At 40.7% G+C, this 24,835-nt stretch overlaps 2 long non-coding RNA genes across 3 annotated transcripts in view; both read right to left on the bottom strand.

Moving 5' to 3' along the window:
* Positions 1-14,135: 14,135 nt before the first annotated feature.
* LOC110505239 (uncharacterized) lies at positions 14,136-21,923 on the bottom strand. 2 transcript variants are annotated; one of them, XR_005039564.2, is made up of 4 exons: positions 21,793-21,923; positions 21,372-21,599; positions 20,943-21,082; positions 14,136-14,258 (listed from the first exon to the last, which is right to left on the bottom strand). It is a non-coding gene; the product is annotated as an uncharacterized LOC110505239 (long non-coding RNA). The 2 variants fall into 2 exon arrangements; XR_016491862.1 differs by lacking the exon at positions 14,136-14,258 and having other exon boundaries at positions 16,102-21,082.
* A 1,050-nt stretch (positions 21,924-22,973) lies between these two features.
* Positions 22,974-24,835, bottom strand: part of LOC149972024 (uncharacterized) — a 161,681-nt gene continuing 159,819 nt past the window's right edge. Inside the window, exon 4 of the long non-coding RNA XR_016491860.1 lies at positions 22,974-23,895. This is a non-coding gene — a long non-coding RNA (uncharacterized LOC149972024). The remainder of the gene's footprint in view (positions 23,896-24,835) is intronic.

Below are 24,835 nucleotides of genomic sequence, written 5' to 3'. Positions count from 1 at the left end.
CTACACAATATTTTGCTCCCTGTGCCATGTCCCATAGCAGTCTCTTTCTGATGTAAAGCAGAGGCAAACTGAATAAGTGGTGCAGGTCATGAGACACAGTACACAACGACGCCTCCATGCTGTGCCCTTTTGGCCATGAGGCACAGTCATGCCTGCAGTAATGAACTGTGGCATATGAACACCACTGGAGGCAGGAGTAGAGGGGACAGAGGTAGAGCGGGCAGCTTGGCACCGGGGGCTCCCAGTCGGAGTCGCTATCACTGTGAAAGAAAACATTTAAACAAATATTTGTATTTTATGAGCCTTTTATCATCACATAAAATAAACATATGTATTGTATAGAGCAGAGGGAACAGTCACTAAGGTGAAGTGCTGTTCCATTCAACTCCGGCCATTGTTGTGGGCCTGCCCTCCCCCGAACAGCACCCAATGGCTATTGGCTATTTCATATGGAAATGGAGAGGAGTAGCAGGCGCAGTGGCCATGTGTGTGTTTGCTGTTCTACTCCATTCCATTTGAATAAAAAAATGGTAAATATATATATCTGACATGGAATATATATATATATACACACACACATACATATATGCACACACACACACACACACCCAAACAAATCAACACACACACAAACAAACCACACATTTCATTGCAAATTTCCTGATCAATCTCTTCTATAATCTGGTGCAAATCTGTATAGTTAGACTTGGACTTTGCTTTTCCTGATTTATTCGCCATGATGTCTTCAATGAAATCGTTGAAAACACAACTTTCCAAAATACTGCTGTGCGTAACAAGCGTCACAGCAACTCCTCTGATGTGAATGTGTAAAAACTGTCATGGCGGAAAATGTTGTTGTTGATTGCTCTTCTCAAACAAAAGCATGGTATTTGTTCTCTGTAATAGCTATTTTAAATCGGAAAAGCTAGTTTGATTACCAAGATCCTAATCTTTTGAAGGATGTAAGACACTTGCATTTTCAAGAATGTTTAATGTTACGACGTTGTATTTTTAGTTGTCACTCTGAAATTTCCCCTGATGTTGATCCCTGTACGGGGATCGCAGCCATAAGAGGTTCTAACCTCCAAACGAGCTTCAATGCCATACAACTTTCCTTCCGTCGCCTCCAACTGCTCTTAAATGCAAATAAAACTAAATGCATGCTATTCAACCGATCATTGCCCGCACCTGCCCGCCCATCCAGCATCACTACTCTGGACGGCTCTGACTTAGAATATGTGGATAATTACAAATACCTAGGTGTCTGGCTAGACTGTAAACTCTCCTTCCAGACTCACATTAGGTGTCACGAACCGGCTCAAAGCCCGTAACAAAAGGGAGACAATGTGGAGATAAGGAGTAACAAAATATATATTTATTAAATAAGTAACTAAGTACAATATACAATGGTGTGTGTAATCAGTAGTGTAAGTGAGTGTTTTGCATGCATGAATGTGATAATGCAGGGTTGAAAGGTGCCAAAGCAAACAACCAAAAGGCCACCAAGATACACAACAAAATCTGTAAAGGTGTCTGCATGGAGAGTCTCTTCCATGAATGTGGAAGAGGTCTATTTATCCTGGGACACACCGGGCCCAGGTGTTTCCCATGTAGCTGACGACCTTCCCTACTCCGCCCACCGGCATCCTAATAAGGAAACAAGAACAAAGAGAGAATACGGCAGACAGAGTGGGAGGGTCGTCACAATAAGCATCTCCAATCCAAAATTAAATATATAATCGCCTTCCTATTTCACAACAAAGCTTCCTTCACTCATGCTGCCAAACATACCCTTGTAAAACTGACCATCCTACCGATCCTTGACTTCGGCGATGTCATCTATAAAATAGCCTCCAACACTCTACTCGGCAAACTGGATGTAGTCTATCACAGTGCCATCCGTTTTGCCACCAACACCCCATACACTACTCACCACTGCGACCTATGTACTTTCGTTGGCTGGCCCTCGCTTCATACTCATCGCCAAACCCACTGGCTACAGGTTATCTACAAGTCTCTGCTAGGTAAAGCCCCGCCCTATCTCAGCTCACTGGTCACCATAGCAGCACCCACTCGTAGCACATGCTCCAGCAGGTAAATCTCACTGGTCACCCCCAAAGCCAATTCCTACTTTGGTCGCCTTTCCTTCCAGTTCTCTGCTGCCACTGACTGGAACGAAGTGCAAAAATCACTGAAGCTGGAGATTCCCATCTCCCTCACTAGCTTTAAGAACCAGCTGTCAAAGCAACTCACAGATCACTGCACCTGTTCATAGCCCATCTGTATACAGCCCATCCATCTACCTCATCCCAGAAACTGTATTTATTTATTTAGCTCCTTTTGCACCACAGTATCTCTACTTGCACATCCATCTTTTGCACATCTACCATTCCAGTGTTTAATTGCCATATTGTAATTATTTCGCCACCATGGCCTATTTATTGCCTTAACTCCCTTATCTCACCTAATTTGCACTCACTGTATATAGACTTTGTTTTATTTTTTCTACTGTATTATTCACTGTATGTTTGTTCATTCCATGTGTAACTCTGTGTTGTTTTATGTGTCGAAAAGCTATGCTTTATCTTGGCCAGGTTGCAGTTGCAAATGAGAACTTGTTCTCAACTAGCTTACCTGGTTAAATTAAATAAAGGTGAAAAAAAGAAAAATAAACATTGCTTTAGGACTTGGTCAGGTGGTTTAACAATTTACCAGTTTAGGTCACCTAGCAGTACACATTCAGACTTAGTGTAAGGGGCCAGGAGAGCACTTAGGGCAGGTAGGGTACAGGCCGGTGCTGGTGGAGGACGAGAGCTATTTGAAAGTTTAATGCGTAAAACCTGCAAATCGTTTGGGGACAGACTTGGTGGAGACAACCGAGCACTGAAGGTGTTCCTTGGTAAAGATTGGTACTCCACCACCTTTGGAAGATCTGTCTTTCCGAAAAAGGTTACAACCAGAAAGGTTAACATCAGTGTTCAAAACACTGTGTCTTAACCACGTCTCAGTAATGACCAACACATCTGGATTGGAGCTGTGAACCCACACTTTCAATTGACACATTTTAAGTAATAAGCTTCTAGTGAGTGTGCAGAAAACCCAGGCTTTTAAGATAGCAGAAATCAGTGAAGCAGAAATCAGAGCACAAGTCAGAATTGGGGCTAGCAACAGTAGATGGGCCAGGGTGTACATGCACATTTCTAGATGTCATCAGCTGTAATACAATCAGGGTACGGCGTCGAACAGGGAGAACTCTGCAACGTTGATTTTTTTCATGACATTTGAATGTGTATCAGATGGTAACAAGATAATATGAGTAGGAGAGGAGGTTTTCAACCTTACCAGACAGGTGCATGGTAGAGCTGATAAAAACATCCAAAGCTAGTTAGGGTTAGGGGAGGGTTAGCTAACAGGCTAAGTAGTTGCAAAGTAGTTAAAAAGTAGTAAGTAGGTGAAAAGTTGCTAATTAGCTAAAATGCTAAAGTTGTCCGGGATGAGATTTGAGCTCAGCTAGCCCACTCATCCACACCGACCGACCAACCACCCTACTTTTGTTTTTTGCCTTCATTTTTACCTTAAGTATCCATGTGTCTTATGCAACCATGCCAAACATATCATATTAATTTAAGTGTCCCGGATTAACATTTACTATGTTATATCTAGTCTATGAAATCAGGCTGTTGTGTCTATGTGTGAGAGTGTGTGCGTGTACTTGTGTGTGTGTATGTGTAAACATGTTTGTGTTCATGCTGGGTACATGTATGTTTTAAGGTTGACAACCCATTGAAAATTGACAAAACAAGCTTACGATTCCTAGTACGACACATCCCAACAATACAACATACTGTCAATCTGAGGGCGGTTCACCAACCAACAAACAAAGATGTCTGTCACTCACTACAGATTCTTGTTGCCTTTAAATTTCCTTTGCATATTGCACTGGGAGGTGATGGAGAGCACTAAAAAGCTCTGCCGAAAAGCCTCACAACTGGTGATAATCCACGAGTCACACCAGATCACAGCGCCACTCAACATCGCCCTCTTCTGTCACCCCTCTGGAGGATGTGCCAAAGAGGGCCAGTTGATATCCCTGGATGCCTCTTCCCATGTGGTACCCATCGTGGGGACGATTACCCATAATTAGATCCATCTGGCTGGGTTCTGTGGCGGCACCTTCCCTTGGGTCACACTGGGGGGAAATTATTGATGAATAAGTACAGTAAGGGGCCCCGGAGTCGAAAAACAAAATTGGACCTTAAAAAATGGTAATGTAAAGCATTTAAAAAAATGTTTACCAAAAAACACGTTGGCTAAGGTGATGCCTCAAACTGGTTCTAATTTAAGACAGAGGAGCTGTAGTTAGCTAGCTGCCCCTGGAACTCGAGATAAGCAGCTCCTTTAAAATGGAGATGTCTGTAAAGAGGAGGCGAATCACATCACTCCAAATCTAAGGGGAGATGCTTCTTTGATTAGTATGGCTTAGTCAGAGCTTGTCACTGAAGCTCTCTCTGGAACTTTATAACCATCCGTTGCCTCAAGCTTTGTATCACCACTGGCTTATTTGGGATCACTAGGGGGCAGCTGTTCAAAATTATGACCCTAATCAAGTCTTTCATCTCCTTTTCCTGGTAATCTTAAAAGTATGGCCCAGCTAAGTAGACATTTCAAAAGACAAGTTGTTCCCATTGGGCTTTTGGGGTTAACCTCAAACTAGCTCCAGACCTATGGAATTGGTCTTTGAGACTCTGACTTCGCCGGGGTCTTAAGGCAAAAAAACACTGCTTGACGGTGTCCCTGACGCCCCTGATGTAAAAACGAGAAGCAGCGAGCGGCTCCTCTCTCCCTCGTCTTATCAGAGGCTGCCAGACTCCAGCCCACAACAGCATCCCACGCAAAGCCTGGAGGTGCACCTCCACATGAAGGCATCTCACATCAGAGGGCGGGAAAAAGAGATTGAGGAGAGAGAAAGGGAGAGAGAAAGAGAGACACCTAGCCCAAGAACATTTGAGGGGAAAACAGAGAAGGGTTGATGTTAAGCAGCAGAAGGCCAGGAAAAAGGATTGGTAGTCCAACTACTCACTCCTCTTCCCATGAGCTCTGAGAGCTGATGCAAACCAACACAAACATACACACAACACACACACACAAATACACAAATAAACATCTACACTCATAAAACACACACAGAGACAAACATAAAAATAAAACCATAAAACACTTGATGTATATGACTGTCGCTCTATCAGTTCTGTGCCAGACCGTCAGTGTGATAGTGGTAAAGATGCATATCAGTAACAGACTACAGGTCCAATCCATCAATTTTTAAACATATTGTAGAGAAATCTCTCAATGTAGGCATGCACATTATTTATTTTGAATAAAGGCATAAAAATCCTTTCACCTGAGGAGCATGCATTGTTTAATGTAGCTGTCTGACATTTATATTTTGATGAGTCACTGAAACTGGATGTTGACACCCACAAAATGTGATTCCGTCTCCCTCTCCGATCTGACGAGGCCAGAAGTGTACACACACACATGCTCTCTCACTCTCTCTTTGTCTGTCTTTCCCTCTCTGTCTCACTCTCTCTCTCTCTAACACACATTGTGGCTGGCAGCTACGAAGCGCAGAGACAAGAGACACACAAGAACAATCTATTTTTTAGGCCTTGCAAATGCATTGATAAAACGTAGTATTATATTCTAAAATATGTAAGACTAATGTGAACTTCCCTACCTAAATGTGCATCTGAGTACAGTGCCTTGCAAAAGTATTCACCCCCTTGGCATTTTTCCTATTTTGTTGCATTACAATTTATTTGGATTTCATGTAATGGACATACACAAAATAGTCCAAATTGGTGAAGTGAAATTAAAAAAATAACTTGTTTCAAAAAACAAAAATCAGAGACGCAACCAAGAGACCAAAGATAACCCTGAAGGAGCTGCAAAGCTCCACAGTGGAGATTAGAGTATCTGTCCATAGGACCTCTTTAAGTCGTACACTCCACAGAGCTGGGCTTTACGGAAGAGTGGCCAGAAAAAAGTCATAGCTTAAAGGAAAAAATGAGCAAACACATTTGGTGTTCGCCAAAATAAATGTGGGAGACTCCCCAAATATATGGAAGAAGGTACTCTGGTCAGATGAGACTAAAATTGAGCTTTTTGTCCATCAAGGAAAAAACTATGTCTGGCGCAAACCCAACACCTCTCATCACCCCGAGAACACCATGAGGTGAAGCATGCTCCTCATGCTGTGGGGATGCTTTTCATTGGCAGAGACTGGGAAACTGGTAGGAATTGAAGAATTTATGGATGGTGCTAAATACAGGGACATTCTTGAGAGAAACCTCTTAAAGTTTTCCAGAGATTTGAGACTGGGACGGAGGTTCACCTTCCAGCAGGGCAATGACCCTAAGCAAACTGCTAAAGCAACACTCAAGTGGTTTATGTGGAAACATTTAAATGTCTTGGAATGAACTAGTCAAAGCCCAGACCTCAATCCATTTGAGAATCGGTGGTATGACTTAAAGATTGCTGTACACCAGCGGAACCCAACCAACTTGAAGGAGCTGGATCAGTTTTGCCGTGAATAATGGGCAAAAATCCCAGTGGTTACATGTTCCAAGCTTTTAGAGACATACCCCAAGAGACTTGCAGCTGTAATTGCTGCAAAAGGTGGCTCTACAAAGTATTGACTTTGGGGGGGTTGAATGGTTTTGTCTTATTTCTTGTTTGTTTCACAAAAATATATATTTTGCGTCTTCAAATTGTTCGACATGTTGTGTAAATCAAATGATACAAACCCTCAAAAAATAAATTTTATTTCCAAGTTGTAAGGCATTTTTTTTTAAATGCCACTGTATTTTACCAAAATCAAAGCATAAACACAAAAAAATCTACACACAAACAATTGAGGACTCTCAAACCCCCAAAAATGTTTCCATGAGGTGAAAATACAAAATCATATGCAATGTAATGTGATCACGGATGAGTGCTAGACCCTATCGATACTTAACCTAAGGATAATTAACCTAAAAAGCTTTTTCCTTGACACAAACAGGAAAATGAAAACAGCAAGTCTAAAACAGCAAGTCTAATTCAAGAGGGAGAAATTAATAAATAAATATCCACAAGTTAACGGTATAAAGCTGTGGTAGGGCTTAGGAGAAGACGGCTTTACACCTGTGAAAAATGTGAGAAAATGCAGTACAAGTTCATAAGCTGACTCCTATTTGATGAGGTGGAGAACTTTGGGTTTTGACTCCGCTCCACATGTACTTATGGCATGGTGTAAGGTGTCAGGAGTGAACAAAAGATCCGACCCAAATAATGTTGGGAGCTGGTGCAGTGTTTTCACAGCATTAGTTCTGCTCCAATGGTTTTGTCACACTGAATTGGGTGGGATATAAAACTTATGCCGCTTTACCGCAGATCAATGCGGTGCCTTCCTAGGGAATTTTGCATTATGTGAAACACGGCAAAACATCAGAGGTGGCCTAGTTTTCGATGTTTTCGCTAAGCTTATTCAGCTGATGGGGCCTATACAGGAGGAATTTCAATTGTTGACTCGAAAATGGATTAATTATCATGTGAAATAATGATCACAAACGTAGAGCAATCTCAAGGTAATGAGCAATTAAGACAAACTGAGATATGAAAAAGCCTTAAAAAGCCTTATTATTGCTTTGGTATCCTGCCTAGTCAGTGCCGGAAAATAAAAGCAGCAGTTTGTTGAATTCAGGTCTGGGGGCTTTAGGATTTAACGGTTGGAGGAAGCAGACTTAAAGCAGACATTATAACATCTAAAAAAGCTGGTAATAACAATGACCCAATGATGCTGAGGAAGGCTCTGTAGCTGAAATACTTCCACTTTGAAAAACGAATAGAAATCCACTTTCCATGCATATTAGCAACTAAGCTTCCGGACTGTGCTTATAAGATAATGTGCCATGCACATCGTGCCACAAGGGAAACTCCTTACTATGCTCCATGACAATAACAGGAGGGAAAGTGTTGCCCAAGTCCAAGCTGCATTGGCAACCTCCCCAGGCTAGGATATGAGTTGCAGGTCACGCAGTATAGACTGACAGGTGTTGAACAGCCTAGCTGCAACACCTCCAACCCTTAGCACTACCTCTGTCACCAACAAGATAGAAGTCAAAAAGGAAAGACAGGTGATTGGCAGGCTAGAATATTATTGTGTCCTGACCTACATACCAGAAGTTAAAGAACATGACTTCCTGTGTTTTATATATATTTCCTCACTATGAGGTTGGAGTAATACTGTGAAAATTATGATAGTGCCCTTTTAGTGTAAGATCTGTTTGAAAAGACAGCCTGAAAGGTCAGCCTGTTTTGGTGGAATGGAGTTTTGGCAAGCCTGTTGACATCACCAGGTGGTAAATTAGTTAATAGACCAATAAGAAAAACAAAATCTAACCTCTCTGCCAAAAAATAGCTTGTTTTTAGTTTCCCCCTTTCCACTCCCAGACAGTCCTAGACCATCCTAGCAAAATTATTGCTTGAGAAGCTGCTCTTTGCTAATAACTAAACTAAACTTGAAGATTTTGTCACAGATGATGCACAAAAAAATGGCTAACATGATGCTGATTATCATAATCCGAATTGCATTTCCAAATCAATTTCATCAGCTTTATGCTTTCATAATAATTGTGCTCAACACCGAACAATAGGCATTTAGCTATTTCCCCTGCCTTCCACATAACCGGAATACTGGCCATAGAGTACAGTGGTTGTGGTACATTGTGCGTACACAGCATCAGTGAATAAAGACGGATTTATAGAAGTAATTATCAAGCCGTTATTATGACATTTACATTATAGCATGTGATCTTTGGGTGAATAAAGTCTAACCCATTACTCAATACCATTTTCTGCTGAATTTAAATACATATTCAAGCATATAATTCTAATCAACACTGGTTAATTATTAAATGAGGCTTCAAAATGAAAGTTAACAAATACAGGCTTATCTACTAAATAAGATGGGGGATGGATCTGCTGAAAATAGTCCAATGAACTGAACACAACTCTTCTGGGAAACTAAGTAGAACTCGGGGAGTTGTAAGGCTGAGCATTTCTCTGTTTGCTATAGGGTAATTTCCACAGCTGACGTCTATCTCCAGGTTTCGCGACCAATACAGATAATTGGATGACCTTTTGAGTGTAATAAGACCTGCAAGGGTTAGGGTTATAATTATTCTATATTTTCCTTTACAAGGGGGTTTGGGCATTTCTTCAGTCTACCAGGCCATATTAATCTTTCTTGTTTTGTGGGGACTTGGGTCACTGCACATTGTTATTAATAGTTAAGACCATGGTTAAAAGGGCAGCAGGGGCACTACCTCAGAGCTACTTTTCAGTACAGAACAACCCCTCCCCTGAGTGCAGTCTAATTGTTTCTGTTCCTGCATATGGAAATTCGGTAATTCGGGTAATTCGATGCAGCTATTCCAGGACCTTGTCTTGTTTACTTGCCGAATGAGAAGGCAAAACATTAGCACCATTCCAAGACACCTGTTTATTTATGAATATTTGTGTGTAGGCTTTATCGTAGAGAATATGGTGTATAAGTACTGTATAGTTGTTTTGGAGTGAGTGTGACAAAGAATGTTAGGCTAACTCTAGTTTATTTTGATTGATCTGCCCTCTCTGTGTTTCTCAGATGCTCGGTGCCATAGCTCAAGCAAAAAACAAACAATGACAGAACACGCGATGATTCAACACTTCATATTGTTTTCAGAGGAATCTGCTACTGACTGCTTCTCTGGAAGCTGACTTCTCCCTGTATCTTTGATCACTCTTCTTTGATCTTTTCTCGAGTCGGGGACCAGCGCGAAATTGCTATATGGCATGATATATGGTATTCTATCTCGGAAGAGTATGAAAAATACATTTGATCTCCCTACACCATTTTCTGATTCCTCAACCCCCCCCACCTCTCCCTCCCCCATCGTCCTGCCCTTGCCAAGTAGACTGGAAGTCTCAGTGAACAGAAAAGCTACGAGGGGTCCTGTCAACAAATAGATTACAGAACATGCACTCAGTTAATGAGATAATTAACTTCTGTGTGCAAAATGCATCAATTAAGATTCTCTCCCCACAGATTAGAAATGATAAAAGGGGAACCAATTCAAAAACTACATGATAGCTTCCAGATATTAACGAGAAGTCACGGTTTTCCAACTTGTTGGGCTTGATTGAGATCTAAAATGTAACATTACGTGGCGCAGTGCTGTTCTCTTCATAGCAGTCAACAATCCCTCTTCATATTATAATTCTAACAGTGGCTAATTCTCACTGTGCTGCATTATACTGAAAGGGATGAGAGAGCCAAGCCTATGGGTTCATAGCTTCAACCACACTTTCACACACCAGATTAGTAATTGACTGCTGAATGTATACATATTTTTCTCTTGCCATGTTTGCTTCTTTCCATATTTTGTCGATCTCTGATAAGATAGCCAGGAAAGGGCTGAAAATAGCCTTAGAAATAATGTTAATGAAATCAGTAACTTAATCTGATAACATTCATATATTAGCTATTTCTGAGACTCACTTAGATAACTAATTTGATGATGCAGCAGTAGCAATACAATAATATCAAATCTATAGAAGAGACAAAAATACTTATGGGGTTGCTGTATATATTCTTAGCCATACCGTAATGCTTAAGGAAGAGCCGTAATGCTTAGAGGAGATCTTATTTGAAGTGTTGTGGATGCAGGTTTACTTGGCACATCTAAGACCTTTTCTTTTGGGGTGTTAATATAGGCCACCAAGTGCTAACAGTCAGTATCTAAATAATGTGTTTTCAGCAAGCTGTCCGCTCAAGAGGAAGCTTCTCATTGTAACCAGTGCCTGTAATCTGGTTTGGGTTATTAATCAACCTACCAAGATGTTTACAAACACTACAGGAACAGCTTCAGAACTTTGTTCTAAAGCTGTATCAATAGCCATTGGATGCAGTGATCATAATATAGTGGCAATAAAAACTGGGCCTAAAATGGTGTATAAGAGCTCATACAAAATATTTTGCTGTGACTCTTATGTGGATGATGTTAAAAATGTTTGTTGGTCTGATGTGATGAAAAAGGAGCATCCAGGCACTGCACGAGATGAATTTATGAAATTGCTTCTTCTAATTATTGTTAAACATGCACCTGTTGCGAAACTGTAAAGGCTCAATGGATTGGAATTGAAAAACTGTATGGTTGAAAGAGATGAGGCAAAAGGAGTGGATAATACATCTGGCTGCACATCTGACTGGCTGACTAACTGCAAATTGAGAAATTATGTAACTGAACAAAAAGAAGAAGAAACTGTATTATGAAGCCAAGATCAATGATGAATGATGGGAAAAAAAGAAAAAAAAATATGGGCACAAAGACAAATTCAACTCCATCTTTCAATCGAATCAGATGGCATATTCATCAAATCACATTTTATTGGTCACATAATAAAATCACATGGTTAGCAGATGTCATTGCGAGTGTTTGCGAAATGCTTGTGCTTCTAGTTCCGACAGTGCTTGTGCTTCCAGTTCCGACATGTCTAAAAAAGTATTATTTAACAATTCCACAACTCTCATATTAGGTATTTACCTAATACACACAAATCTAAGTAAAGGAATGGAATAAGAATATGTAAATATGAATATATGGATGAGCAATGTCAGAGCGGCATAGGCTAAGATGCAATAGATAGTATAAGATACAGTATATACATATGAGATGAGTAATGCAAGATATGTAAACATTATTAAAGTGGCATTATTAAAGAGACTACTTTTCCATCTATTAAAGTGGCCAATGATTCCAAGTCTGTATGTAGGCCTCTCTGTGCTAGTGATGGCTGTTTAACAGTCTAAAGGCCTTGAGATAGAAGATTTTTCAGTCTCTCGGTCCCAGCTTTGATGGACCTGTACTGACCTCGCCTTCTGGACGGTAGCGGGGTGAACATGCAGTGGATCGGGTGATTTTTGTTCTTGATGATCTTTTTGGCCTTCTTGTGACATCGGGTGCTGTACGTATCCTGGAGACAGGTAGTTTTCCCCCGGTGATGCGTTGTGCAGACCGCACCACCCTCTGGTAAGCCCTGCAGTTGTGGGCGGTGCAGTTGCCGTACCAGGCAGTGATACAGCCCGACAGGATGCTCTCAATTTTGCATCTGTAAAAGTGTGTCAGGGTTTCAGTTGACAAGCCACATTTCTTCAGCCTCCCGAGGTTGAAGAGGCGCTGTTGTGCCTTCTTCACCACACTGTCTATGTGGGTGGACCATTTCAGTTTGTCAGTGATATGTATGCCGATGAACTTAAAACCTTCTACCTTCTCCACTGCTGTCCCGTCAATGTGGATAAGGAGGTGCTCCCTCTGTTGTTTCCTGACGTCCACAATCATCTCCTTTGTTTTGTTGACGTTAAGTGAGAGGTCATTTTCCTGACACCAGACTCAGAGAGCCCTCACTGTTGTTGTTGGTAATCAAGCCTACTACTGTTGTGTCATCTGAAAACTTGATGATTGAGTTGGAGGCGTGCATGGCTACGCAGTCATGGGTGAACAGGGAGTACAGGAGGGGGCTGAGCATGCACCCTTGTGGGGCCCCAGTGTATAGGAAGGGGTTGAGACCCAGGGCCTCAAGCTTAATGATGAGCTTGGAGGGTACTATAGTGTTGAATGCTGAGCTACGGTCAATGAACATCTTTCTTACATAGGTATTCCACTTGTCCAGATGGGATAGGGCAGTGTGCAGTGTGAGGGCAATTGCATTGTCTGTGGACCTATTGGGGCGGTAAGCAAATTGAAGTGGGTTTAGGATGACAGGTAAGGTGGAGGTGATATGATCCTTGACTAGTCTCTCAAATTCTTCATGTTGACAGATGTGAGTGCTACGGGACGATAGTAATTTAGTTCAGTAACCTTTTCATTCTGGGGTACATGAACAATGGTGGCCATCTTGAAGCATGTGTGGACCACAGACTGGGATAGGTGCTGGTCTGCACATGCTCTGAGTACACTGCTAGGTATGCCATCTGGGTGGGCAGCCTTGCAAGGGTTAACACGTTTAAATGTCTTACTCACGTCGGAGCCCACAGTCCTTGGTGGCGGGCCTCGCTGGTGTCACTGTTTTATCCTCAAAGCGGGCAAAGAAGGTGTTTAGTTTGTCTGGAAGCAAGATGTTGGCGTACGCGACGTGGCTGGATTCCTTTTTTAGTCCGTGATTGTCTGTAGACCCTGCCACATATGTCTCGTGTATGAGCTGTTGAATTGCGACTCCACTTTGTCTCTATACTGACATGTTGCTTGTTTGATTGCCTTGAGGGGGGAATGACTACCGTGTTTGTATTCTGCCATATTCCCAGTCGCCATGCCATGGTTAAATGCGGTGGTACGCCCTTTCAGTTTTGCACGAATGCTGCCATCTATCCATGGTTTCTGGTTAGGTTAGGTTTTAATAGTCACAGTGGGTACAACATCTCCTATAAACCTCTTTATAAACTCACTCACCGAATCAGCGTTTATGTCAATATTATTCTCTGAGGCTACCCTGAACATATTTATTTATTTTATTTCACCTTTATTTAACCAGGTAGGCAAGTTGAGAACAAGTTCTCATTTACAATTGCGCCCTGGCCAAGATAAAGCAAAGCAGTTCGACACATACAACAACACAGAGTTAAACATGGAGTAAAACAAACATACAGTCAATAATACTGTAGAAAAATAAGTCTATATACAATGTGAGCAAGTGAGGTGAGATAAGGGAGGTAACGGCAAAAAAGGCCATGGTGGCGAAGTAAATACAATATAGCAAGTAAAACACTGGAGTGGTTGATTTGCAGTGGAAAAATGTGCAAAATAGAGATAGTAAAGGAGCAAAATAAAGAAATACAGTAGGGAAAGAGGTAGTTGTTTGGGCTAAATTATAGATGGGCAATGTACAGGTGCAGTAATCTGTGAGCGGCTCTGACAGCTGGTGCTTAAAGCTAGTGAGGGTGATAAGTGTTTCCAGTTTCAGAGATTTTTGTAGTTCGTTCCAGTCATTGGCAGCAGAGAACTGGAAGGAGAGGCGGCCAAAGGAAGAATTGGTTTTGGGGGTGACCAGAGAGATATACCTGCTGGAGCGCGTGCATATCCCAATCCGCGTGATCAAAACATTCTTGAAGCGTGGATTCCGATTGGTCAGACCAGCGTTGAATAGTCCTTAGCATGGCTTCTTCCTATTTGAGTTTCTGCCTATAGGAAGGGAGGAGCAAAATGGAGTTGTGGTCAGGTTTGCCGAAAGTAGAGCGGGGGAGGGCCTTATATGCATCGTGGAAGTTAGAGTAACCAGTAATAAACTGGTCCTGAATGTCTCTAAAACTAAGAGCATTGTATTTGGTACAATCATTCCATAAGTTCTAGACCTCAGCTGAATCTGGTAATGAACGGTGTGGCTGTTGAACAAGTTGAGGAGAATAAATGACTTGTGTTGCCTTAGATTGAAAACTGTCATGGTCGAAACATATAGATTCAATGGTTGTAAAGATGGGAAAGAGATGCTCTGCTTTTTTGAAACCACACTCCAAAAAGCAAGTCCTGCAGGCTCTAGTTTTGTCTTATCGTGATTTGATTATTGTCCAGTTGTGTGGTCGAGTGCTGCAAGGAGAGACAGTTAAGCTGCAGCTGGCCCAGAACAGAGCGGCACGTCTTGCTCTTCATTGTAATCAGAGGGCTAATATTAATACTACACATGCCAGTCTCTCTTGGCTAAGAGTTGAGGAGAGACTGACTGCATCACTTATTTTTTTATAAGAAACTTTAATGTGTTGAATATCCTAAATTGTTTGCATTGTCAACTTACACATAGCTTTGACACACACACTTACCCCACCAGACATGCCACCAGTGGTCTTTTCACAGTCCCCAAATCCAGAACAAATTCAAGAAAGCATACAGTATTATATAGAGCCATTATTGCCTGAACGCCGTTCAATCTCATATTGCTCAAATGAACAGAAACACTGGTTCCAAAAACAAATAAAGCAACACCTCACAGCACAACGCCTCTGCCCTATTTGACCTAGATAGTTTGTGTGTATGCATTCATATGTAGGCTACGTGTGCCTTTAAAAAAAATTGATGTAGTTCTGTCCTTGAGCTGTTCTTGTCTATTAATGTTCTGTATTATGTCATGTTTCAGGTTTAGTTTGGAGCCCAAGAAGAGTAGCTGCTGCTTTTGCAGTTAATCCTAATAAAATACAAAATAATGGGATCTGCTTTACACAAGCACACAAACACTGAATATACTAATGCATTGCCTTCAAAACTGAAAATGTTGCTTAAACAAACTGATATACTGTACTTGTAATGAAGTTGTTTTCTGGTCATTTTCCAGTTAAAGATGTCTGTTTCACAATGACATTAGCTTGTCTTGGAAAGACATCATATTTTGGTTGTTGAAGCAATTACATATCAGATTACACCGATTTTTCAGGTTGCTAAAAATATATAGAAAACAATACTATTAGTTTAACGTAACTAAATTAATCAGCCTGACATCATTGCAACGTTGGGATTCCTTCAGTAGCTAGGCACTAAAAACATCCAATACGGTGTCCATATTACGACATCTGTCCTAATACAGACACTGTAATCCAGAAACCAGACTCATTCCATAATCTTTTCCCCTCTCTCCTTTCAACTACTCCCTCAGCTAGAAGTGCTGTGGATAGGGTCAAAGGTAAATACCATTCCCAATTTCCTCAGACCACTGGCTTTACATCTCTATCTCCAACAGTGAGCCATGCCTAGCTGCAGCTTTGAAGTACACTCTTAGATTAAAGGGTTCTATGTGAAGGAATAGGGTTCTACCAAGAACCGTTTTGATTTGAAGAATCCTTTTTGTAAGACAATAGTTATTTGTAAAGGCAAAGGGTTCTACCTAAGAATGTTTTACATCCTAAGAACCGTTTTTGGAAGAAAGGGTTCTTTGATTATTCTTTGGAAGCAAGAATGGTTTATTAGGAAGGAAAGAAGGATTCTACATAGTCATATATCATATTTCCCAGCATTCTCTATTGCAGTGTGGTTTTCATAATTGTTTGTTTTAATATCTTTTTTTTTTTTTGCATGTACATTGATTGGTTGATACATTGTTGGAATTATTGCACTTGTTACTGGGATGGTGGTTCTAGCTTAGACAATTGAGGTAGTCTCACTATTCAACCCTCCCTACCCTGGCAGTCATTCTCAATGAAGGCTTGCTAGATATCCTACATCTGTCTGGATTCTAATAGGAATTACACCAGCATAGTGCGACTTGTAGCCCTGATGTGGCCTGTAAAGCAGGAGTCTGACACCTGTGTTAGGGTATAATTACATACTCAAAGAAAGGCCTTATGACATACCGCATATATAATTATTGTCACAAGTTATTTAATTTTAAAGACTAATAAGGCTGGTGGAACCATTCATAGACGGTTCTAGGTAAAACCCTCCAAAGATAAAATGTTTCTTGGTATAACCTTTCATGGAGGGTTCTAGGTAGAACCTTTAGATTATAAAATGCTTCTTTGTAGAACCATTCATAGGATTTTCAACTCTATATGCTACTCAGTATGAGAAGAGTGCCGTCCACCTGCATCTTACATCTGCCTGTAGATATTGAACTCTGCCTGCTGGACCCATGCGGTAAACTCTGTCATATCCAGGATGGAATATCATGCACTCCACCCCTTCTGCCACTTTACTGCACATGTACATAACCTGTAATACATAATATACTGTTGATGAATGGGACTTCATCACCCACTGGAGACTTGAAGACAGAACCTCACAAAGAGAGCTGTGCATGTCAATGTGTTAGACAGCCAAATCCTTAGATTTGGGCAAATAGACCATAGAAATGCCACTCTAGTTTTGGTTAGACAGCTGAAGTTGTACTCTACACACAACGGATTTTGATTTGTTAGGTAAAGTGTAAGCAAACTGTCTTTTTAAGCACATCAATATGATTTTTACAACAGAAACTGTTTTGTCATTGTTACATGAACACATCCATCGATTTTTGTTGTTGTTGATATCTACACTCAAGCTGGTCGATGTTTGTGCAATGTCCATATTTAGCCAACACCTGTTTGTATGTTAGTTCTGTGATTTGTCTCCTGGGAAAGATCTAACAGCGGACATAAGGAGAGACAAGACGAGACAAAACTAGCCTGTTATAGAATATTGTGTTGTAGGACAGCTGAGCTAACTGAAGACCGCAGGCATTCAACTCCCAGTAGTTGATACCGTTTCCACTGTAACATGTACAGTATTTACATGACGTGATACTACTGCACTGTTGGACCTAGGAACACAAGCATTTCGCTACACTCGCAATAACATCAGCTAAATATGTGTACAGTTGAAGTCGGAAGTTTACATACACCTTAGCGAAATACATTTAAACTCAATTTTTCACAATTCCTGACATTTAATCCTAGTAAAAATTCACTGTCTTAGGTCAGTTAGCATCACCACTTAATTTTAAGAATGTGAAATGTCAGAATAATAGTAGAGAGAATGATTTATTTCAGCTTTTATTTCTTTCATCACATTCCCAGTGGGTCAAAAGTTTACATACACTCAATTAGTATTTGGTAGCATTGCCATTAAATTGTTTAACTTGGGTCAAACGTGTCGGGTAGCCTTCCACAAGCTTCCCAAAATAAGTTGGGAGAATTTTGGCCCATTCACTCCTGACAGAGCTAGTGTAACTGAGTCAGGTTTGTAGGCCTCCTTGCTCGCACACGCTTTTTCAGTTCTGCCCACGCATTTTCTATAGGATTGAGGTCAGGGCTTTGTGATGGCCACTCCAATACCTTGACTTTGTTGTCCTTAAGCCAAATATCCACAACTTTGGAAGTATGCTTGGGGTCATTGTTCATTTGGTAGACCCATTTGCATCCAAGCTTTAACTTTCTGACTGATGTCTTGAGATGTTGCTTCAATATATCCACATCATTTTCGTTCCTCATGTTGCCATCTATTTTGTGAAGTGCACCTGTCACGTTCGTCATAATGATGAGACCAAGGCGCAGCATGAGTAGAGTTCCACATAATTTTAATAAACTGAAACTCACCTAACAAAACGTGACGCTACTGATGTGCACTATACATAGACAAGATCACACAACACAAATTAGGAAAATGGCTACTTAAATATTATCCCCAATCAGAGACAACAATAAACAGCTGTCTCTGATTGGGAACTATATCAGGCCAACATAGACATACAAAAACTAGAGTACCCACCCTAGTCACACCCTGACCTAACCAAAATATATAGAAAAACAGAGATATCTAAGGTCAGGGCGTGACAGCACCAGTCCCTCCTTCAGCAAAGCACCCCCACGGCATGAGGCTGCCACCCCTGTGCTTCACGGTTGGGTTGGTGTTCTTCGGCTGGCAAGCCTCCCCTTTTCCCTCCAAACATAACGATGGTCATTATGGCCAACAGTTCTATTTTTGTTTCATCAGACCAGAGGACATTTCTCCAAAAAGTACAATCTTTGTCCCCATGTGCAGTTGCAAACCATAGTCTGGCTTTTTTATGGCAGTTTTGGAGCCGTGTGTTCATCTCTAGGAGAAAGAACGCGTCTCCTTCCTGAGCGGTATGACGGCTGTGTGGTCCCATGGTGTTTATACTTGAGTACTATTGTTTGTACAGAAGAACTTCAGGCATTTGGAAATTGCTCAGACATGTGGAGGTCTACAATTTTTTTTTTTTTAGGTTTTGGCTGATTTCTTTAGATTTTTCCATGATGTCAAGCGAAAAGGCAGGCCTTGAAATACCTCCACAGGTACATCCCCAATTAACTCAAATATATGTCAATTAGACTATCAGCTTCTATAGCCATGCCATCATTTTCTGGAATTTTGCAAGCTGTTTAAAGGCACAGTCAACTTTGTGTATGAAAACTTCTGGCCCACTGGAATTGTGATACAGTTAATTAATTATAAGTGAAATAATCTGTCTGTAAACAATTTTTGGAAAAATGACTTGTGTCATGCACAAAGTAGATGTCCTAACCGACTTGCCAAAATTATAGTTTGTTAACAAGAAATTTGTGGAGTGGTTGAAAAACAGTTTTAATGACTCCAACATAAGCGTTTGTAAACGTCCGACTTCAACTGTATGTGACCAATAAAATTTGATTTTATGAAATGTTGAAATAAGTTGCAGGCTATATTTGTAGCAAAGTCACATTCCAGACACTGGCTCTTGCCATCTTGCCAAAACTGATTTGACAGAGAAATATCAGCTATATAGCTGTAGCTGGCTGTCCTTTCAACAAGCTATTCTACCTAGCTGCTGTCATTTTGGCTAAACAATGTCAGCGCAGGCTTTAGCCTACACATAGAACTGAATTAGCTGACCTTCTTGAGATGGCGAGGCAGTCACAAAGGGAGAGGTCCTCAACTTCAAAACTTTGTTCTCTCCATTGCAAAGCTATCTTTTCTTACATGCTACTGCACTTGTTTGTTGTGATTGAATGGCATTGACACATCCAAGAAACGCCCACATCAAATCCCAACCACACGATAACTCGTTTGCCTTCAGTCATGGCCGTTAGCATTTCTTAATGAGCATTGATGAAAAACTATGCCAAATCAAGTGCAGTGTTAATTTGGCAACTAGTGTTAATCGCACCGTACTAGGTTGAGATGGGGTGTCTGTTGTTTACTTGTAAACACAATGGATGCTTTTAACTGTGCTGCATTGGGCTGAGCTGTTTTGTAGTCCATTCTAATGTCTGCTGGAAAACACAGAATAAATATGGGTATTCCATTACAGTGAAGTCCGATGGGTGATGAGCTGAGCAATATTCTGCAGCAGGCTACACAAGAACAGGGTCCGTATCCACAAAGTATCTCAGAGTACAACATTTGTTGTAAGTGCTGAGAATAGAGACATTTTACTCCTACTCTTACTCTTAGGGGTAAAAATAAAAGCTACTGAATGTATGAAGGCTCTTTAGTCATAAGAGTCACACCTAGTCAACAGATATTTAGAAGACAACAAGAAATGCTGGCAGCCATGACAGAAGCCAAATGTGAGTTGGCTTGATGTGGGTGTTTCTTGGGTGTGTCCTTGCCACCACCAAGACACAACATCTGTCAGACCTTGCCCGCAGCTGTTTCCCCCCACTCAATCACAACAAACAAACCTCCTGCATGTTGAGTTCAATAACTACAGGCAGATGTATTGTGAAATGCCGAAGAAAGGTTTGAATAGGTCTTTAGCCAAGAGAGCCAAGAGATAGCCAAGAGATATTAGCCAAGAGATATGAGGAGAATGCAATTGCTGAATTTATGTAGATATTATAAACTAAGTCTTTTGATAACTTTCAAATGGAATAACTTTCGTGTAGAATAAACAACCCTTAACATATTACCATAGAAGCTAATATAACAATGTGCACATTTCATCTTTCATTGTCATTCCCTGCCGATACAGATACTGTGCCTATCTGCATTTTGTCTGGTGGTAATGGGGCTACCTTGGCAAACATGTCAGAGTGGTCATACCTTCCTGTGTGGTGTCTCGTATACAACTAGAGTTATCTGATCCTGGTGCAGAAATAGGTTTCTCCTCATATTGACTGATACCATTCATTTCAATAATAACAAGACAATACAAGTAAAAATGATCTCGCAAATGTTTTATGTTGAGTGCCTTTTGATGCTCTCCATTCAGAGACATCGGTATCAAGCCTGTCTGTCAGTCAGGACTTCAGCACATCATCTTGCAAGTGTCCATGTGCTGGCTCCATACATATTTCTGTGAACATATACAGTTACTGTTCTATTACCAATGGCAGTTAGGATAGGTAATATCTGACACACACACAGGTACAACGTTGACGTTTGAACAAGTCAGACAAAACCTACCTAATTATTTTCTCCCCATCGACGACTGCTGTTGAGCAGGCAAGAGGTGAGGTCTTGCCAGAGACCCATTACATTTTACATTTACATGCCATCGATGTGCATAGCAGCATAGATCAGATCCTGGCCCCTCATCGAAGATACTGGTTGGTCACACACAAATACACACACACACACAGAGCACTGATTACAATGGTGGTTATGATTAACCTGGTGGAACCAACCTGATCTCTGCGTTCACCTTTCTATTTCACTTCAGGAAGGGAAGTAGAACGGTGAACTCAGCAATCAGGCTGGTTCCACCAGGCTAGGTTATGCCCTGGACATTATATACATCTAAGAAGTACAAAAAAAGCAACAAATCATGTCAGTTTAAATACATTACGCTATCAATTGGGTTATCAAATGTATCAAAGTAATAAAGTGGGTTACCTTCTCTATTGGTGAAAGCTGTTGCCACTGACAGGTGAATGTTGCAGGCCAGAAACTTGCCAACATGTGGCTGACTGTCCCATTCATAGTAATGCTCACAGCGAGGGCATGATGCAAATGATTGCCCCCTTTGCTGGTCTTCTCGATGCTGCATATTCGGCTTCAGACTGGACATCTTTCAAACAACAGCAGCAGGAAATCGTATGAAGGGGTGTTGACTGGGAGGGCCTGTGACAGGGTGATATAATAGACAGACAAGTGGGTATATTGCATTTTGTTTTAAAGAAAGGACAACGTTTTTTGCTAATGCACTGCACAACCAAAATTACTCTACTTGTTGTATCTGCTTGGCTGGGGAATTAGCCTACTATTTTATCAAGCTGGGTATTTTTCATACAACTTTTTAAATAACACATATTACCTGTCATTGTGGATGAAGCTGTCTGTGTCAACAGGGCAGTAACTATGGTCCCTATCATAGGCCTCATGATGGCGTGTCCTTTTTACAGAGGGAGACTGAGGTCTTGCCTGACAAGCTGTGAAAATAGCAAGTGAACAGTGAATTAAATTGTTTTTGGAGGTTGCTAAACCATTGCAATCACATTGCTGGAGATCTTATAGGTTCAACGATTGTCACCATCCCTTAATCATAAACATAGCTCGAGAAATAACGTAATCTCGTTTGGACGCTAATTCCATTAGAAACAAAAAACTTAAATGAACAGTAAAAGTTAAATATTTAACAGTAAAAATTCATACAGCCTAATTCATAGAGTAGGTGCTCTCACATTAATGTGATTTGTAATGCATACAAGGTAAACTATTGGATTCTTCACACAACATACTAAAACATTGTCCCATTCCACTACATTTTCAAGCAAATATTATGCTTTACAGATTAAGACTAACTGGAACCAGATTGGATTAGATCCAGGCCGGTGAGGCCGTTACACTATGCAACCAACTGTGACATGTTTTGCTATGGCCCTGGGTTGGGTTGAGTTTGTTGCTGCTAATTAATAAACTGTTGTAGTCATACATGAGCTAGCTAGTACCACCATAGCTGCATCCAATATTTATCTGTGACCTAGACATGGGTTGCAGATCAGAGGCTAGTGACTGTTTCGTCTAAATTACACTAAATAAGACTGGCATGAAAATACGATGGCATTCCTAAAGTTGGCAAATAATTAGAAGGAAAAAACTTTGCCATATTATTTCGTCAAATTTACTTTAGAGAGATGGCAATGTTGCCATTAACGTAAACTTACCCCATTCCGTACAAATGTGCCTACCGCGACATTCAAACGAGGCTACAAAGAAAACTAATGGGACTGTAGCGACTGTGTTGACTTCAAAATCTGGGGTGTGAACTACGTTTCTATTCAAGCATTGATCGACATGGTAATGGCTCTATAGTATTGGAGAAAAGTTGAAAAAAACGGACCCTCCGTTACATCATGACGTGTCATGCCGTAACGTACAGCACGCATAAAGCAACTATTTCTGTCTTACAATCTCTCTCCACCAGGTGTATCACTTCTCTCATCGTTTAAAAAATAAATGGACAGTGACAGGGGTAACGGGGGGATACCTAATAATTTTTTTGCGTCATCACTGTAAGCGATCATGACTCTCAAAGCCGCTGTTTACTTCGGAAGATCACTTTAGCACCGCCCTAAAAACACGATTCAAATTCGACACAAACCTTCAAATAGGTATGTAATGACACATTATATAAACTCTGTATAGTGTTTTATTTACATTTTAGAGGCGATAATGTGATAAATTGGACAGATCACGTGAAAAAAAGCCATTTTCCCACACATCTCTCCTTCTCACTATCACTTTCGCTTCCCCACCCGCCATTTTTAAAAAGACCCGACATAACTCATTGCCACCTTGAATTATGCAGAAACAGGCAGCATGGAGGTCATGTCATTAATTTTGTCGGAAACGGGAGAAATTGTCCTTTACAATGGTATTGACATTACAGTTGATCTGGAAGTATTACGTTTTTGTGGAGCTAAAATAAGATCAATTGTATGGACCAAGGCGATGGACGAAAGTGAGTGAGTTTACGTTACCGTTACCGGCAAAGTTCGTAAAAAATAGTTAGCATTGCTGATGTTTGCTAGCTAAAATAAAGTGTTCCCCTCAATCTTAGTTAGCTGGCTAACGTTCCACTGCATCTAAAGTCAATCTGGCAACATCACAATCATGACAAAAGGATTTCCTACTAATTAGTTGCCTTCTTTTGAAATGGTATCGTGTTTCCAAGCCAAAATTGAGTTATATTGAGGTAGTTGGGTAGCTAGCTAGTTGGTTGCAAACCATAGCTATGCTAGTGATGATGGTAATAATGATTATCAAAATATACATACCATATACATAACCAACAGTCTATGGTCCAGCTACCTGTATACTCACCCACCTTGGCGACCAAAGAACTGCAACCACTTATTCCGCATGATGATCGGCTCCTTCGGCAGGGCATGCAAACCATAGTTGTTGGCAGTGCATCCTGCTGGAAGCATGCATTACATGGTCAATCCGAATAGGGATTTTCAGTCTCAAATGGCCGTGATCTCTTGATTGCATTGTTTGGGGGGCGATGAAACACAAGGCCCCATTCAATGAGGTGGATTTGCACGTCGAGCTTGGCAAAAGGGGGCATGATTTGTTGACATAATTGTAAAATCAAACCCAAACCCAACCTTAATTTACTCTTTGTTACGCATGGATGTTTTGAACTCAATTTTAGACGAGACTCAAAAAAAAATATAGTTGGTATTCGTTGGTTTTTATGGGTAGTCGCTCTTTAAGATTAACCAGCAGGTGTCTTGATGATAGAAAAATGCAGCAAGTCAGTGAATCCTGTGCCACATGCAAATACTGTTTTGATCCGTCCATAAATAATCTAGGCCTACATGCAACAGTATCTCTTGTACTTTTGAAAATGGTTTCACATGAGACCTATCATAAACTAGTTTTCTTTTGATTACAGTGAAAGTATTCATATCCCTTAACATTTTTTTATGATAAAACTTGATTTTTAAATTGATTAAATTAAGATTTTTTTTGTCATTAGCCTACACACAATACCCCATAATGCCATAATGAAAAATGTAGCATACGGGCCATAGTTCTGTATTTTGAAATGTACATACATTAACTTGATTGCTGACATGCAAACCATTTTGGGACTGTATCAACAATGGACTAATGAAACAAATACCAAAAGATCGTTGTCTTGTCTTAAGGGTAGAAAATGACCCGACACTATGTTTAACAGCAGAGAAAACCTCCTAAATGATATTCAACTTGAAACTTGAAATTCAATGCATTTTCCTAGACTGACCCCAACATTAGAAAAAGTGGAACATCGCCTTTGTTCATATTTCCATGAAAGCTGTACACCATCAGGGTACAAAGGTTGTCTTAGGGTCATTTTTGACCTGGCT

The sequence above is a fragment of the Oncorhynchus mykiss genome, chromosome 25 (genome assembly GCF_057628025.1).
Source record: "Oncorhynchus mykiss isolate SJ-2025 chromosome 25, ASM5762802v1, whole genome shotgun sequence".
NCBI lineage: Eukaryota > Metazoa > Chordata > Actinopteri > Salmoniformes > Salmonidae > Oncorhynchus > Oncorhynchus mykiss.
The sequence above is the reverse complement of the archived record's forward strand: the minus strand, read 5'-3'. Positions and strand labels throughout refer to the sequence as shown.